This window comes from Choristoneura fumiferana, chromosome 11, assembly GCF_025370935.1.
Source record: "Choristoneura fumiferana chromosome 11, NRCan_CFum_1, whole genome shotgun sequence".
NCBI classification, from domain to species: domain Eukaryota; kingdom Metazoa; phylum Arthropoda; class Insecta; order Lepidoptera; family Tortricidae; genus Choristoneura; species Choristoneura fumiferana.
The window spans coordinates 904147-924135 of record NC_133482.1 but is presented as its reverse complement, the minus strand read 5'-3'; positions in this window follow the sequence as shown (position 1 = coordinate 924135).

Sequence of the window (19989 nt, the reverse complement as noted above, 5' to 3'; positions counted from 1 at the left end):
GATCTAAATTTTTTCAAACCGGGGCAAAACCTTGATGGTGGCACCCCCTCCCTTCAGTGTGTGAGAAAAACTGTTAAAACTGCCAATGAGTAGCATTTTTCTTCTTTTCTTTTTCATTTCTTGTTTCAAGGATTTGACACCCCCATGAAACTGCCGCCCGGGGCAAGTGCCCCAGTTTGCCCCCCCTTAGATCCGGGGCTGAATAGGAATATAATTAGTAGTGCATTCAGTGATATTAACCCACTTACTAACAACTGGTAGCGGCAGAGTGGCTGTTTATCAAATTAACACTCAAACAACCCACTTTTTGGTGAGAGTGTTTTAGTTAATACAAGTTAAAGTATCACACATTCAGTTTATTTATGGTATTCTTAATTTGTGTGTACTTTTCTGTAATCTTATCACATAATCAAGGAGTAGGAAAATACATGTTTTTCTCACCCTTGTTTGTTACTTATCACATTTTAACAAATATTTCTATGCTTGTGGCTAGTAGCAGCGTTTTTTTCTCTTTGTAGCGAATTCTGACTACAAACGCAGAAACAGACTGTCAGGTTCTTGGCACTGAATGTGTTAAAAATTTAGACTATTTTGACTTAAATAAATAAGAATATTCTGAACTTTGTTGTGCACATAGTGAAATAAGCCCAGATAACTCACATCTTAAATTGAGTGCACCTTTAGTATGGCAATTGTTTACAAACAATACTTATCATCAGACTGTAAGCACTTATCATCATAATTTGAATAATCATAATAATACTCACTTCTAAGAATAAACTTCCATGAAAATACTAAATTACATTATAAATACGAAAGTCTGTCTGTTCCTCTTTATACTTAAAGCTCCTATTACTTTTGATGAAATTTGGTATAGAGATAGTTTTGAGTCCTGGAGGAAGGATGATCATTATTAGAACATAGAGTCATATGGCCTCATTGTAAAGACATAATATCAAAAATATAAAGTGATTGAAGCTTTAACATTGAAGCAATTAGTTAAAGCGATTTTGCAAAAAAGCGAAATTTTAGCGATAGACACACTCACTGAGTGCACCTAGCGCATTTTCGGACAGGTTTCCTTAGGCACACATGTGTGTGCCTAAATCATTTGACGGGTTAAATTACATGCAATAACAACAAAGATGCTAATTTCAATATTTTTTTGCATGTTAATTACATTGATATGGTAAACTTATTAGTGTAAATTTTAGAATTCGTTTTTGGTATTATGATGGTGAAGATAAAGCTGCTATGAGCAGTAGAGCTGTGTGTTTAACTTTGAACTTGTTGTTTTTTTTTTCATTTGAATTTGTAAATGGTGTGAGATTATTATCTTATCAGTGGAAGCACTAGGTTTTTCTTATCAGAGCTACCTTTTAGTGGTATCAAGATTGGAGCTAGTTCTTAATCCTTCTTATCGTTGCTAAACTATTTGCCTATAATTGATGTTTTGAATAATAAATCTCAGATATACAAGGTGTTAATTGAATAACTGAAAACCTGAAAGTAGTTTGCTCAGAATCAAGAGAAGAATCGTTTACTGTATACTTTAAAGCAGGTGTGTTTTTTTAGTCCTTATTTACTGTGCTCAGTAAAAGTTACTAATGCGTATGCCAATAGAATGTTTTACCAAGGTTGCATACTATTTAGATAGAAATAGAAATAATTTATTTGCAAGAATAATAATAATACTAACTAGCTGTTGCCCGCGACTCCGTCTGAGTAGAATTCGTTTATCGCTATCCCGTGGGAACTATGCAATTTTGCGGGATAAAACTATCCTATATCCTTCCTTGACACTCAAACTACAACTACAACTATATACTAAAATTATTAGAGATGGGCCGCACATGGGTTTCACCGAATGTTCGGTAAAACTTTTACCGAACCTAATATTCGGCATAATTGATTTCTAAGTAGAAACTAGAAATATGATTCATTTTAATTGAAATGTTCAATCATGCAACTCTTGAAAAACAAAAAACTTGCTTAACTTCTCACAATAAAGACCTCGTTGATTATTAACATATTTTTTAATTATAAAAATCACTGTAGCTTAATCTAAATAACAGCTACATACTTATATTTTGTTTTTAATTAATACTTAACCATTTTTTTATCACCTATTATTGGAAATAAAGCTATAGTGTCAACAAAAACATAAAGCCTTATTTATTTATTTATTAGACATGCCAACAGTACATGAACAAGACATTTAAATACCTTACTGTACCTCATAAAAAAAAAACACTTTTAACACTCATCTCATACATGGCTCAATACAGTAAAAAGAAGAGTTTCATACCACAAAATATGTACTATGTTTTTATGCAAATAAATGATTTATGTAGCCGTTAATTGTAGCGCATTTCTTGCTTTAATAACGCGTAAATTCCTATAATTCGGTAAAATGTACTCAATCGGAAAATTCCTAACGTTGAAAATAGCCTGAATGGCTTCGAGAAAAGTATGGTAGGCCGTGCCTTTGTTTTGGTTTTGCTCGACTTGGCGGGGGCACTCCCGTGCCCCCAGATTCGCCTTCTATGATTTCGCGATGAGATTTCTATATTATAAAATATTTTTGCACAATGAAATATTATTAAATATTAGAATACTTTATAAAACACATAAGGGAAAGTCCCTACTCATTTCTCAAAGAGCCGGCAATCCATCCGTAACTCAGCTTATGTTATGGATGCGATCTCCATGGGCAGCGGTGATTGCTTTCCATCTGGTGACCCACTGCTCGTTTCCCCCTATCATATAAAAAAAACATACAAAATTGAAGTGAGTCTTTTTTTCTCGCAATTGCTTTATGCCGTTGATGAATGTCTTAAAGTTTTAATTTGCTGAACGCTCGCTCAAATAAAAAACCGGCCAATAGCGTGTCGGACACTCCAGAAATAAGGTTTCGTAGCCATTACGAAAAAATTAAATAATATTTTTCTAAGGATTTCGTTTTTCTAGGAATATTCCAAGTTTAGATATATTTTATACCTTAGGCTGCTATTTACTCTTAAACTACTTCTCAAGAAAACTTAACTTTTATAGTTTTACCTGTAATTTTGATACACTTACTACCGTAATGTTTTTTTTTTTCATATTTTTCCACCCACCTGTTTTGATTTTAGAGGGGGGGGCGCTCGATTTTAATGAAAATTTGCATTTTAAAGTTGAATATTTTTTAAACATATCACTGAATCGAAAAATCGATTTAGCAACACCGTAATGGTTTTAAAATGCCTATCCAACGATACCCCACACTACAAGGTTGGATGGGGAAAAAAAAACACCCCCACTTTACGTCTATGAGAGGTACTGTAAAAACATTTTTTTTAATTTTTTTTATTGTACCATTTTGTCGGCATAGTTTACATATATATTCGGCTTTCTAGCATTGATAGTCCCTGAGCAAAGCCCCGTCCGCGGCAGATAGACAGACAGTCAGACATGTCGAAACTATAAGGGTTCCGTTTTTGCCATTTTGGCTACGGAACCCTAAAAACCTTTTAACTTTTGTTTAACCTGTGGCTGTCGGTATCGCCTTTCCTGTAACATACGTCACACAAAATCCAATACCTAATTGCGTATTGACGTCGAAATGTACTTGGCAGACACCCAAGATTTCCAAGAAGCATTCTTTCGACTTGATTGGCTTGTCTGGCACACAAGACTAACTAATTTGTAGTGAACTTTATTGCATTGCTTCGTGACCCCTGTAAAGTACATATCTAGTAGTAAAAGTATCTACCAGTCGACCAGAAGTAAACGGGATCTTTACTACATTGTAGTCAATTCCACTAATTTAATAAATGCGAAAGTTTGTAAGTCTGTTTGTTTGTGTGTTGCTTCATTACGTCTAAATCGCTGAACCAATTTAGATGAAATTCGGCATACAGATAGTTGTGTCCCGGGGACGGACATAGGATAGTTTTTATACCCGAGAAATGCATAGTTCCCGCGGGATAGTGAAAACGTACGCGGACAGAGTCGCGGGTAACGGCTAGTATCCTTATTAATTCACACAAAACCATTCACTAACGGAAACATGCAGCCGGGCTCTGTCTGGGTTCTCCATACCCAATCGACCATAAAGAATTTTTCCCCACTACACTCCACCATCCTTTAACCTCAAATAAGTGAAATAAAATCAGTAAATTAACAATAATCTAAACAAAAGCACGTCTTTGGCACTTCCGACGACTCAGACTAAAAAAAAAAGTTTGGGTGAATGGTCATTGTCTGGAAGCTTACTCCATCTTTGGCCCGATCTTCACTTACCATAATGCCAGGTTCACATCATTCCAGTAGCGATACATTTCGGGGTCACAACGAGTTACACAAGATGGATGGACCGCAGTGTCATGCTACTGGAATAATGTGAACCGGGCATAAGCCGTGGATTTAATACAAACGCAGGCCTATTATGCGTAAAAAAATACACTAAGAAAAATGATTGCCGGTACTTGACCTACCAACACCACTTGACACGGACACGGGCGAATTGAGTACCCTTAACCGCTACGCAAGAACACAGACCTGACCTAAAGGGTCCTCGTCTCGTCCCCAGGCTTATATTATTGTAGTAATAAATAAAAACTGATACATATTAACAGGTAGTGGCATGATATGCAAAAACGTAAGTCGAATGCTTACGTAGATGGTATCCTGTTTATTTCTGATTTATCAGATTCCGCACAAAAGACAATTTTAAAACTGATTTAGGCCAGCTAATATCTAATAATCAAGTTTCATAAAGTGAAATGAATGAATTACAATCTAAAACCTACGTGGTTTGTTTGACCTGTTAGAACCCTTTGCTCCCTTACAGTTAACGGAATTGAAAAATACCGCAGTAAAATAAAAATATTCGTAGTAATTCTTTCGCCAAGTTTGATGAGCTACTGCTATTTTTTCGCACTCGATCCGCTACAAGTGATGAAAGAAAGAACGTGTAAAGGAATCCCAATAGTTCATTTAAAGGAACTACATGTACAATTCAATTCAATTGATTTATTAGCTCACATGTAAACTTACAGTTTTAACACCAAAGCGCTTACATGGTATACACGGTTCTATAGCGGATAATTTCTTGTGCTTTTAGCTAGCGTGTCATTTCTATAAATCTTATTAGGTCTGGGGCACCTGTCGGGCCGACAGTGCGCAGGTATGTGCGGCCGGCGCCGGAGTGCCGGGTTGCTCTCGCGCCACGTTGCGGCAGGTCAGCTGGAAACACGAGTGGCGTGGCAGTCGATATGCTCATGTGCTGTGCTGTCCGTCAACTGTCAGTTGAAATGGGGTTTCTACTAATATTTAACGATAAATCGCTTATCCAATAGAAGCACATTAGCAAGAGCACAAGTTTTAGACTTTGAATTTACGGTAAAAAAAACCGGCCAAGAGCGTGTCGAACACGCCCAAAATAGGGTTCCGTAGCCATTACGAAAAAAATAAGTAATATTTTTCTAAGGATTTCGTATTTTATACGGAATCTTCCAAGTTTAGGTATATTTTATACCTTAGGCTGCTTGTTACTCTTAAACTACTAATAATTCTCAAGCAAACTTAGCCGTTATAGTTTGATATACCATCCTGAATTTTTTGTAATTTTTTCACCCACCGGTTTAGATTTTACAGGGGGCACGCTCGATTTTCATGAAAATTTGCACTTTCAAGTTGAATATTTCGCAAACAAATCACTGAATCGAAAAATCGTCTTGGCAAACCCGTAATGGTTTTAAAAGACCTATTACAAAGCAAAGAAAAACGGAAATCGAGACAAATGTCACGAAAATGGTCCCAACTCAGCATTATGTCAACCTTGCGGCCGACGCTGGTCTTCCATTGGACCCACTCTTACTCTCTTATTATACTCTTTTATGCTTGGAAATTTTCTGGCTAGCTTTTAAATATCCTTAGCTTGCTCCTGCTACTCCAGTTACTACGGTTGAAAACGGCCGGCATCCACCGTGAACCCGTGATATTAATGATGACTCCTACTATTTTACTGGTACTAATGTGATACCACCTTATCCGTCATAAAGGGACGATTACATTGCTGTTCTCAGCGCGAAACAAATCTTGATGTGCTTCAATTAGATTAGGCTAAGGTTGCGGTCGCTATGTAACCTCGCGCATGTTAAGCTAAGCTCGCGTTGGCTCTCGCCGGCATTCGCGACGTCGCTCAATTCGGATTTAATCGAGTATCAATTAACACTGAACACGTGTGGTTGATTGTGGCTAAAGTTTACATTTTACTGGCTGCTTTGCTGTAGATACTTGCTGCGAAGTAGAATCGCATCGATACGTTATTGCATAAACATAAACAGACTGATAATCCGCTTATATATTTTGCATGTGCAACTGTAACTAGCATAAAGACACAGTGGTCTTTCTCTGACACACGTTGATAAAAAGAGACTACTATATTTGTCACATCACCTATGTACACTAATGGAGCAGGTGAGAATAGTTGATGAAGAAATCCCTCGCAACACCCTTTTTGGAAATCAGTGGGTTGAATGTCAGTAGGTTGTATGACCAAAAAAAGGAAAACGATAAAGATAAAATTACTTCATCTTATTTTTTGATAAAAAATGTCATAAAGGTGGTAAAAAGGCTTACTTGATCAAACTATACATAATACAATAAAAGCTTGTAAAAAAAGTAACAGAGGAACTGGTTTTGAACTGCACTACAGGTCATCATTACGCTGTGATAAAATTATCAGCAGAACTTCAAAATAATACTATTCATGTACATGTATCGGAAAACCTTTCGATTGTGTTTTATCATAAAGATAATCAGGAACGCGAAATAATTTTAGTTATCACTCGAATGTTGGCAGACGTCCAACCTCCAGGTTATTGACATGAATCCCTCATTTTTGGGAGCTGGCCAGTAGCTCGCCCTGTAACTAGCACGCCGGTCTACTGATACCAGTGCTCTACATGACTAATGTACTAGGCATTAATTGAACTTCGAATTAGTTCCTCTGTATCTTGAAACTGGTTTAACCTGCTTATCGCCACTGTCCTTTCAAACTTCGTTTAGCATTCAAGTAGTTAACGATCAATAAAGATAAATGTATCGTTAATTCACAATCTGAAGTTTGTATACTATACATATAGATACAGTTTCCAGAATATATACTGTTCAGTTTAAATGAGGTTCGATTCTACTCTTCCACGCCTTCTTAAACTGTGTCTTTTCTATGCCTTATTGTAGGTAACACTAACAACATAAAATATGGTGTAACTGTGTAACCACACCAGGAAGGACATTAAAAGAACGATGTAATAATACTTACATAATTGCGTTAAGATTGCGGGGGTATTTCCCCGTTACGCAACCTCGCTTCCCACAATTATTTTTGTGCTTCTTAAACCTTATACTCACGATATCACGATCTATCATCCTTTATTCAAGAGAGACGCAGCTACACGTTAGAAATAGGAAAGAAAGGTGGACGGGTGCAAAAACCAGCCTTGTCGGTTTGTCCATGTTGGTTTCCTCGTGTTCTGTCCCGTTTCGTCTTGGAAACTGTTATTAGAAATACTAGTTTTGGTTGCGGCTTTTTGTAAAGTCGTTGCGTTGCTTCGTATGTCCGGGGCTTGCAGTTGCATCTTCCTAAACAGATTTGAAGTTTTTCGTGATATAAAAGTGTCATACTCAACAATAAACTTACAATAATTTACGTTTCCATTTCCTAGTTACGTCACTGGAATTGCCATCTCAAGCCATGTTATCAAATTAAACGTTTGGACGTTTACAGGCGGCAACCACGAGGTGGTTGGCAAACTGAGCTTGCGGCTAAACTATAAGACCGTGAAAAGTAAGTGCGTGTGCTCTTCCTGTAAGGTGTTAATGTAGTTCGTCATTCAAGTTTATATTCATCAATCATTTGAACAAATCATCTTTTCTGTAATTGTTGTCTTGTTCGTATTGCTGTATGATTGGTTAAACGGAGACAGCGCATAGTCTTGCGCAGCTGTGACAAGTGACAGCGGATTTTTTTCATGTTTCCTTCTCTTTGTTGTCGGAGCAGATGCACTGAGCACTTGGCTAGAAAATGGCAAACGTGCCAAAAAATTGTCATAGTTGCAAAGTTGTCATTTTCTAGCTTACTTTTGCTTAATTCTTAACTTCCCAAAAAAACTTCTACCGACTTGTGCCAGCCCTTCTGGTATTGTATTTTACCGCAAGCAAGAAATGCTTATGGCGATACAACGCACACGAAGCTCTACGTAACAAATTAGACGCGTGGATGTTACTCACATGTAATCGAATTAATGTTCACGTCACTTGTGTTTCAACAAATCATGCATGGAAATGCTCATTGCATAAAAATCGAAAACCATTCGACACCATATTTACAAAATTTCCTATGATTTATTGCGCGCGGTGTTCATCATGCATGTTTGCTATCCTCTACTGTCTGAATAATAGAATTGGCCTCAAATTAAAAACTTGCAACGAGATTATGAACAAAGGCTCGCAGCTAGTGTGGGCAGTGAATGTGTCCAATCAGCTGTTCATCCCGCTCGCCTTGACTCGTGCCCCAGTCTCGATTACAATGTACACGCTTTCAATTTTCGTCAATGTACTCACGCTTTTGCGCTAGATATATACACTTCGGACTGTGTTTGATTTAACTGCCTTTTAACTGAGGCCGCGTTAACGATACGGTGTACCCGGCTAATTAATGTACATTTGGCTTGTGGGCGAAGGTTAAGTGAGGCGGTACGTTCAGCTGTTTGATAACAACCTACTTATTACACGCGGCTGAAAATGGAAGTGTTGCGCAGTTAGTTCATGATGTCAGATTTTTAGGTACTTGATTCTGTCAAGTCAAGGGAGTGTTTCAGAAACCCGTCGTAGCTTTGCGAGGAACCTGCGCAGTTAGGAAGACAAATGTAAATAAGATCACTCAGTAGCCTGTTCTTGTAAATCGATTGGCACCAGAAGCTTTACCTTCGATATATCAATCAGTCTGTCCTTTACAGCTGGCGAGAACATAGCCTCCTTGTGGAAACAATATGAGATGGGACCTATGATTGTTTAACTTTTGTCTTTTTGCAAGAAAATCGTTCTGTTATACCTGAGATAGAACAGTGATGTTTAAGTTTTGCGGGAGTGGTCGGAACTGACCGGAATTGTCGGGCGGCTGCGTGTATCTGATCTGATCTATTAATGTGTTGACAAAAACTGTTCGTTTACATAAATAAAGTGTCTACAACCTTTCTTGTCAAAGTTATCAATGGTTAAGTTTTAGTTAAGTATCAATCAAGAAGTTCCCTTACCAGATTCAATAACAGTTGTGTACGGCTAAAGAATTAAAGACCATCTACAAAATATCACCTACAAAGTTGATGTAGCAATTAACTTTATTGTTTTTTTTCTGATGTGGAACTGTCATAAAAAATGCCTATGTAGCTTAGCATGAAGATTTTCTTGTCTAGATTTCAGCGCTGTTGTAAACAGATTCCATTTACGGAATTTTACACTCTATTAGTATTAATTTAAGTTGCATTCTCAATCGTTTCAAGGAGATAGCACTAAAGTCTGGCCAAGCATTGTTCGGGTTCTATCACGATAATCTCGGTTGTGACCTTCGCTCGGATTTCCTGCTGCATTCAGTTCATTAACTTTAAAAATAATTGCTATTGTTTAATTTGTATCATAGAATCGGAACTGGATGAAAAATTTTGAGGATATTGACGAATCGTAATCAAATAACGCTGTCTTTCTGCCAAGGTCTTGAAATGCTGCGTTATGTTTGTGCCACGCACGACGTTACCCAGGATAGTTATCAAGATAATTACGAACTGATAATTATCAATAATAATAACATTTATACCTGCATCTTATACCTTTAAACCAGCAATTCTACCTATATATATATTTCGGGGATCTCGGAAACGGCTCCAACGATTTCAATGAAATTTGGTATGTAGGGGTTTTCGGGGATTACAAATCGATCTAGCTTGGTCTCATCTCTGGGAAAACGCTTGTTACCGAGTTTTAGCCCGAGCAAAGCTCGGTCGCCCAGGCACTTTAATATTATGCGATGAGTCTAGTGTGTGTCCTTAATACAGTGCGTCGTCGCTTTTTTTGGATTTACGTCGATTATGTATTTGAACAAGAGAAATATAACAATTTAATAATAATTACTTTTACGAGAATATTAGTGAAATAGGGTCGTAATAAAATGATATTAGTAAAAATAGTTTTATGTACGTACTAATAGTTGGTATAGTACTTCATAAAACTTTGTCGTTGTAGCTCTTTGGAATTCTATGTTTATATGCCTAAATCTTAATTAAATCATAAATTCATAACCTATTAAAAGTGATTAAAAGAATGTAAATTGTATTCAGTAACAATTTGTTTCGTTCCAGTTCTACAAACCGGCTAAACGATTACCTTCCGCTCGACAATAAATACCTTGTACGTGTTAGTGATTAGCCGTACCGGATTTCTGATAAAGCCAAGTTGTTTTTTTCGTCTTTTTGTCTAAGATTTCACTTCCTACTTTGTAAGTCGTGTAAGTTACACGCCATATTTTCGAGACTCGTACTGAGCGCGGCCCGGCCACGACGCGACGGCGCGATCAGCGGTGCGGCGAGCGTTTATTGTGTTCATTGCGTGTGCTGCTTGGTGACCACTTTGGAGCGTGCGTCTCGGCTGCGCAATGTATAGAGAAAACGCTCATCGCTCCGCTGGTTGCGCGCAGTCGTAAACTCCAAGCTTGCAATGTCAATGTCACGCAGTAAGGCACTTGTCCCACCGCCGACGATGAGCGAGAAGCGAGCAGAGCGAGTAACTAGAAACGAGTGGGCGAGCAGTGAAAAGCGAGTGTTCGAGCACGACGGGCGATTACTCGCTCCACTCGCTCGAGCCGGGCGGCCGCCAAACTAACAGCGCTGCGCGAGTATCGCTGAGCTAGTTTTATAGTACGGTTTTATATTGTCGCTCCAAATGTAAGAAGTTTCGCCCAAACCGCCAGCGATCAACTAATTTATGCCGACTCGGGATCTTCTCGTTTCAGCATAAAATAGTCGATAGCCATCGTCCTCGGTAACAACTACCTTGGTCGTTTCTTTATTTTTTCAGTCTTTCGATACTATTTTTCGTTTCAAATATCGCAACAGTTTTTTTTTTCATTTGATTTTATTAATACAATACCAATACAAAGACTCTTTATTGTACACCAGACATTAGATAAGCAAGATACATGATGGTAAGCAATTAAATTACTAAGAGCGTCTCTTCCAAGCAACCTTTTTTACAGACAGAAGGAAGGACTAGTTTACAACAATCAATCAATCGATAAAATCCGTTAATCAATCGTTAAAATTCGTAAACTTTTCCTAAATCATTCTTCAGTTGTTGACGCTGCACGCTGCAGTTACCGTGAGTTATCTCTTGTTTCCGAGATCGAGCCCACTTTTGAAAACTTATCTAATCGGTTTAGTTTCCAGAACACGTCGCAGATAAAATAGTTTCAACTAAACTACGATTAGCGTGATCACAGATTAGTATTTGTTATTCTTATTACACCTCATTCAAACTTGTCAGGCTTCACAAAATGTTGACGTCCAAAGTTTTGTTTAGATTAGATAATCGACATTCTACACGAAGAGGATCCTACAGTGAACAATTAGCATTAAATAGTTCTTTTTTAGTTTCTTTCTTTTCATACTAAAAAAAGGCTAAACCGATTTTGATAACACATGTTTAAAAACCATCGCTAAAAACCCTGCTTTCAAATAAAAAACCGCACACAAATCGGTTCACCCGCTTAAGAGCTACGGTGCCACAGACAAACAGACAGACATACAGACACACAGACACACGTAGCGGTCAAACTTATAACAGCCTTCTTTTTGCGTCGGGTGTTAAAAATTGTGGCAAGTAGATATAGTGAGAGTGCAGTGGCGTGGTGCCGCGAAAACTTGATTCCAACCGGTTTGGTTATTTTTTTTACGTGACGTTAGTACCTACTGTCTATCTAATCCATACTAATACTAATATTATAAATGCGAGTGTGTGTGTTTGTATGTTTGTCCGTCTTTCACGTCGAAACGGAGCGACGGATTGACGTGATTTTTGGAATAGAGATAGTTTTTGAGCCAAAGAGTGACATAGGCTACTTTTTATCCCGGAAAAATGCGCAGTTCCCGAGGAAACAACAGGGAATTTCAGTTCATATGCAATTTTGCCCTTGTGTCGTATTCTTGAGAATGTTTATGAATGCTAATAATATGCGGTTCCGTAAAATGATAACAGTAGTACTACAGATGTCAGCCATAATTGGCTGAACGGCTTTATTAGGTTGGTAATTGCAAATTAAAGCCGTGGTGGCCTAGTGTTTGACCTATCGCCTCTCAAGCAGAGGGTCGTGGGTTCGAACCCCTGCTCGCACCTCTGAGTTTTTCGAATTCATGTGCGGAATTACATTTGAAATTTACCACGAGCTTTGCGGTGAAGGAAACATCGTGAGGAAACCTGCACAAACCTGCGAAGCGATTCAATGGTGCGTGCGAAGTTCCCAATCCGCACTGGGCCCGCGTGGGAACTATGGCCCAAGCCCTCTTGTTCTGAGAGGAGGCCTGTGCCCAGCAGTGGGACGTATATGGGCTGGGATGATGAATTGCAAATTGCAAGCTATGGTTACTTGACCTGAAATGTAAATTTCGGTTTTTTTATTTTTTTATTTATGACTGGATGGAAGCAGTCTACACTTCCACTGAACGACTGAACGTAGATAATAGTTAGTGTTTAGTTTCGTAACTAAGGGACCCCATAAATCCCTGTATTATTATTTTTTGTATTTTTTTTTATTTAATTATTTACTGTGGTTTTTAAGTATTTTATTTGTAATTATTTTATGTTGAAAAAATGACTTTCTGCGAAGTTTCTTGCGGCGCATTCTTCTTGGCAATGATGGTCTTTCCGAAAGCGCTGGTAGTTTAAAGAATGACGTGTAAAAGTGCCCATTGCGGCCTATTTACTGAATAAATGATTTTAATTTGAAACGATTCCGCAATTGTAGGTACTTACAGCTTACGAGTAGGTAATTAAATTAATTAACTCCTCCGATGTAAGTTTTATCATAGGCAATTAGTACAGACGCAATTATTCAACAAGATTTCTGTTTTAGAAGAGTTAGTTTCAAAAAATACGGACGAAATTAAAGTGAAATTTAAAGATATTTTTATAATAATAGTGCACTCGAGGAAACTGAATCACGTAAGGTAAACGTACGAGTGCTCGTCACTGTCCCAATAATAGGCATCTTTACTCTTATTTCATTAGCAATAGAGGTGACAGCAGGGTGTCATCTATTGGGCATTAGCGTCACAGAATAACTAATAGTACTACGTTACCGTGTCGAGCACTCGGACGTTTACCTTACTTACCACTTCGCTATGATTTCAATCGGAGATGGCATGGAATGTCAATGAGATGTCGTTCATAAGTGCTTGTTATAGCATAAATTGAATAAAGATATTTTGACTTGACTTGACTTGAGACATAAGTAGCATAAAGGTTCCACCCTACCCTAATACGCGATTAAGTTTCTTCGACAGTACAGTCAATTACAGTGCCCTTAGTGTAAGTTTTCGGTTACAAAATACGTCTCGATCGCGTTGGCGTTAAAATCTGAATTTGTATGGAAACACGAACATCGCAAACGTTCCACTAGAGGCGCTTTTCATGTTTCCATATAAATTGAGATTTTAACGCGAACGCGATCGAGACGTATTTTGTAACCGAAAAGTTACACTAGGGGTACTGAGTCAAAAGATTAGTCTTACAATCCGACCTAGGTATTGATTTATGTCTTGGGGAACAGCGTTTGCGTTATCTTTGGGATCTGCATGCAACAATACAAGTTAAGAACTACTTATTATGACAGAAAGTTGTACAATTAGTACAATTGTAGCTGCATGCATTGTTTCTCAGATTCACACTGAAAAGCATGTCTTATTATTCGATGCCATTCAGCGTTTCAATAGATTGTTTAACACTCACCCATTTCACACATAAACTTCGAGTCGAGCGTAAATGAAACATCATTAAGGAAGCGGTTCTCAGTAGGGTTTTGATTCTGATCATGCTTAAGAAGGTACAGTCGAGTTCATAAACTTGTGAGCAAAAATTTGATAAAAAAAATACAAAGGAACATAGAACCTCCTCCTTTTTTGAAGTCGGTTAAAAATATCTGAACACGGCTCTATTGTTAACGGCGTAGAAACTCGTTCAAATGTTTTTGATCAAATTTTTGCTCACGTTTATGAAATCGACTGTACAACAAGGGCCCGTTTCACCACCGTCTGATAAGTTGGTGGTTTTTATGTGACAGATGTCTGTGATGCCGACTCTTTATCCGAGATTAATTGATTTTATCAGCATTAAATACGTTATTATTATGCCAAGATTTTTTAAATTGTTATCTCCTATAGCGCACCCACCGTAGTAAGTAGACTAGTTAAGTTAGTTTTTAGTTTGGTTGGAGTCTGAATCATGTCCTCATGTCCATTTTGCCTCACTTAATAATACCTGAGGACCTGGGTTCGATTCCCAGCGCTGGTCTTATTTTTCTGGTTTTTCTGTGCATCTATATTTCAGTTTGTATTTTCGATATAGATTTTACGGGATGACCGTAAAAGTAACAAAAAAAATTGGAATTGAAATAAAATATACAATAAGATTCCAAAAAACCAATCTTAATTTTCACTTAATAATGTTATCTGTCTTGTATTGTAATTTTTGGTTTGTGATGGTGGATAAAAATTTCTATTATTGTTATTATTATTATCTATTATTATAAACGCGCGAACGTAAAATACCAACTGGACCACGGGTCGCCGACCAAATTCACCAGAAATTTTTGATCGCTTGCATACGCCATGTCACGTCGCATACTTGGAGTGTTGTATGTTTCATTTATTTTCCTTCTGTTTATCCAAATTAAATAAATAGAGCCGCCATTACCGACTGACATCTCTCGCATAAAAAATTAAGGACCTCTCAGAGAATGGTGAAGCAGAGGCAGTGGGAGGGGTGGGCGATGTGCGCCTCTATCAAAATAGGTGCGTTATCATAAAAGAATATATGTACCATCAGCCAAATAAGTGGTCTATCAATTTTAAAACAAGTTCCTATCAAATGAATATGTCGCTAAAGCTAAAGTCGAATTTTCATGTTGACAGGCAGGTCTATTGGCATTATTGTTTTATGACATGCAAACGATTATCAACTTTAGGGAGGTAGACCTGAGAGGCTGATGGTGGTACTTTATTTTTTAACACGTTAAGGTTAGCGACCAAGTAAACCCTTTGCTGGCTGGAGCCGTGGCCGCACGTGTCATTGACACCTGATCGGGGCGCTTCGTCACTGAAATGAATCATAACTGGTCCTGGTTTGAGGTCGCGTCAATCCTGGCGCAATACCTGATGCAACCGGGACTGCTTTTGGTGCCCCTTTGTACCTTTTAGTTACGGTATTTAAAAAAACGTACTAAGTTTATGTTGTGACCACTGTGACCATATATATTATACATGTATACACAATACAATCGAGTTTAGGCCACTAGTGTCTTGGAGAATTTAAACTCATCTAACCTGTTGAATGTTCCCTTTCAGTCAACGGAAATCAAAAATAACACATTGTTTGTATATTTGTTTGTGCAAGGTCCGCCCGGATTGCTACCACCATCTTGCTCGCTAATCCTGCCGTAAAGCAGCAGTGCTTGCACTGTTGTGTTTCGGCGTGGAGAGTAAGACAGCCGATGAAATTACTGGCACTTGAGGTATTATTCATCTTAGGCCTCTAGATTGGCAACGCATCTGCAATACCCCTGGTGTTGCAGATTGCAGATGTTTATGGGCGGTGGGGATCTCTTACCATCAGGAGACCCACTTGCTCGTTTGCCATCCAGTCGAATAAAATAAAATATACGAGTGTATGTATGTACCTTTTGCTTCGACTGCACGTAGCTTAGCCCCGTTCTTGTTATTTTAATATTTACCATTGCAACCATCCGTCCCTGGCTTGTACATACAAATTAAATTGAACGTTCGCTTTCTCTCTAAACACATAATGGCGGCTTCCCATGCCACACGCTGTTTGTTTGAAATTGATACAGATTAGAATAATGACTGTGAACTTGTCTGACAGGCGGTGCCGCCGCGGACTGTCAACAATGCCATTCAAATCTGATGAAAATGTTGACGAGACAATTGAAACGCGTAACTGGAGTTAAATTAAAATGTTAAAGCTGCGAAGTGCGGGACAACGTTATGAATTGTTTAGTCTTGTACTCCTTTAGAGGTTCATTTTCTTTTTAAATCGTTATAGTAAAGCAGTTTTTTAAGTTTAAACAATTATTTTGCTCACCCGCGACCTTACGATAGCTATGTCTAACAAATGTGTTTTCATGCAGCTCCACCTCTACACTGTAAGAACACGCACACATCACACAAACCCAACAATCACCAGCACGCTAACGCGTCTTGAACTCAATGAGAGTTCATCAACAAAGCAACACAACCGTTAGACATTGCATTTTTTTCCAGTAGGTCATAGTGTGAATAAAGGGTTGCAAATAGCTGGGAATACCCCGTTAAAATGTGATTTAATGCATTCTATTGTTTTAATATCCTGTTATTTGCTTCCATGCGAGCTCAGATCAAATCATTTGACTTTCACAGCTTGCAAGTAAAAATGAAGAAGTTCAAAGTCAAAGTCAAAATATCTTTATTCAATTTAGGGTATAACAAGCACTTATGAATGTCAAAAAAAAAAACTACCACCGGTTCGGAAAAACCTCTGTTGAGAAGAATCCGGCAAGAAACTCAACGAGGTAAAGTTCTATCTGTTACACATACAATTTTGTATTTCTCACGTGCTGTGTCGCGCTCCGATGATGACGTAGGACATTGGAGGTCGATGTTCAAATCGAATCCACAATAACCTTTATGAATCACACCAGCTTTTGGTCGGGACTTAGTCTGCGCGAAAATAAAGTAAAATTGACCACCTCTTCTTGACTTCTTAGTTCTTATAAGGTGCTTGTTATTTTTTTTTCTTGTAGTGGCACTAGAATGTCTATCTATTACGAGTCTCGTGATAGAACCCTGAGACAAACAGCCGCACTGCGTAGCGACACTAATAGGGTTCCGTTTGTCATCCCTCGGGCATGGGACACCCAAAAATCAAATTTTTACCTACACTGGCTATCATAACCATCGGAGCTGTTTACGTGCTCATAAATATCTGAACACAGCCGCCATTTGTAATAGGTACGGTCTACGGTCTTGCTCCGATATTTTCAAGCGCCAAGACGGCTTGATATTTTTGATGGTGACTGTAAATACACCAAAACTCTTTGCTTTCACAGTTGTTCGTGAAATTCCTGTAAATATGTTTATATATATGTTCAGCCATCTGTGCTGGTCGCAGTGAACAATGACGCATGCTAAAATTAATTAAATGAAACATATTTAGTTTAGCAATACCAACCGCAGTTGAAACATCTGTACAAATTCAGAGCGAACAATGAGATAAATGTCATGTCAATGCATTCTTTTTACAAATTAGCGAACAGAATTGCACGTGATTTTCAACTATACATCGTTTAGTACAACAGATTATTATAATTATGCGTATACTATAGAAGAAACTGAATCACGTACAGTCACCAGCATAAATATCTGCCACAGCGGAGCGTGCAAGAATATCTGACACGTCCTTCCGGCCCTAGAAATAGAGTCGTATCAGGATATTTATGCACGCTTGTTGTGTCAGATATTGGTGCTGGTGACTGTACCCACCAGGGTTGAACCTTTTCAAAGTCAATTTCGCTATGATTTCTTTGGCAGATGCATGGGATGTCATCATAACATTAGTAGCACGAAGGTCCTACCCTAGTATGTGATTCAGTTTTCACCACTGCACATGTTTGAATATGTGGGTGATGGGTGATGGAACTGAAGACGTTATTTGTGGAACAAGTTTTCACGATTCTAGAAACGAAATCCCTTACGAATCCCTTTTTCGGTAACTACTGGTGTCACCACCAATACTAGCTCTATTGTTTAACTTAAGTTAAATTAAGTGTTTGGTGGTGGTACAGTCACCAACACCAATATCTGACACAACAAGCGTGGATAAATATCTGATACAACTCTATTTCTAGGGCCAGAAGGACGTGTCAGAAATGTTTGCACGCTCCGCTGTGGCAGATATTAATGCTGGTGACTGTACTGTTGGAGCCGTAAATAAACCATTATTCTTCTTAAATCCTTTCAGCCGTTAGCATCCTTCATTGCACGTCATTGCAACGAATTAATACGCACGATTTACATACACATCGTCCATAAAGATGCAACTTTACTATGCCGTCATCTTCGGCGCATACAGGTGAATCTTTTAACAGTTGCAAACTACCTGGTAACTAATTCATCTCATCGTATGTCCAGTAACAGAGACACCGGCGACGCCCCCGCCAGCAGCGGCGCCGAGCGGGCCACGCGGCGTCCAAATCGTCAACACCGGCCCGACCACACCTTCGTGCTGGATGAGGATGCTCTGAAGGAACTGCTGCACGATGAGGACGTGCGGGAACGCGCCGTGGTGGTGGTCTCCGTGGCCGGCGCCTTCCGGAAGGGAAAGAGCTTCCTGCTCGACTTCTTCCTCAGATATATGCATCATAAGGTTGGTAACGTGAAACAGACATAACATTCGCCTGGAGAGAGCTCACTCTTGCCGTACGGAAGGGCGTTTTAAATCCATTCAGCCATTGTAACTTTTTTGAAATGCTTTTGCTGATTACGCGTCGACAGATTTTGTGAGATCATTATACAAACAGGATTCAGTAATAACACGCCTGTTCTTCATGCGGCAGAGGCCGGCGAAGTGCCAGAACCCAAAGTTATATTCCACTAGATTTATTAATCTTCAGAGTACACGATAAACAGGGTCGGTATTGACATGCCGGTAATTATCTGGTCGGGATTGATCATCGCACGATGCATACCGCCGGGCTGATATTTAGTGGCATGGGTTTTAATGTACGTATGCCTACATGAAAAAAAAGGGGTCGGTAGGTATACTGACGGCAAAAAAACTGACACTCAAATATATGCAGTAAATAGGTAACTTTGTATAAAGGAGTGGGCCAAATTTTGTGCCGCTGAGTATATTATATGGCCTCGTAAAAACTGCCACTCTGGTCATTTATACTCAGCAGCGGATGGATGTGGGCTGATTTGATTGTTTGTTTTTCGTAGTACGGCAGCGGCGGCGGCGGCGGCCGACTGGCTGGGCGCGCCGAGGAGCCGCTGCAGGGCTTCAGCTGGCGCGGCGGCTCCGAGCGCGACACCACAGGCATCCTCATGTGGTCAGAGATATTCAAGGCCACGCTCGACAACGGCGAGAAGGTATGGTGCCACGTTGCCTCACGTCCCCGTAACATATCCATCCCATCCCATTGCAGCCTATATACGTCCCCACTGCTGGCACAGGCCTCCTCTCAGAACAAGAGGGCTTGGGCCATAGTTCCCAGCGGGCCCAGTGCGGATTGGGAACTTCGCACGCACCATTGAATCGCTTCGCAGGTTTGTGCAGTTTCCTCACGATGTTTTCCTTCACGCAAAGCTCGTGGTAAATTTCAAATGTAATTCCGCACATGAATTTCGAAAAACTCAAGAGGTGCGAGCGGGGTTCAACCCACGACCCTCTGCTTGAGAGGCGATAGGTCAAACCACTAGGCCACCACGGCTACTCGCCTCCGCCTACTACGTCGCCTCACGTTCCCGTAAATATCTCCACGGCCTCATAATTATTTTTAATAAATACGAAAATATGGACGTTTCAAACTGTTAATTAGACAGAGAAATCAGACATGTCACATGACATGACGAGACGACCATAGAAAGTCCTAACTGAGGTTGCGTTTCTACCTGAGATGTGCGA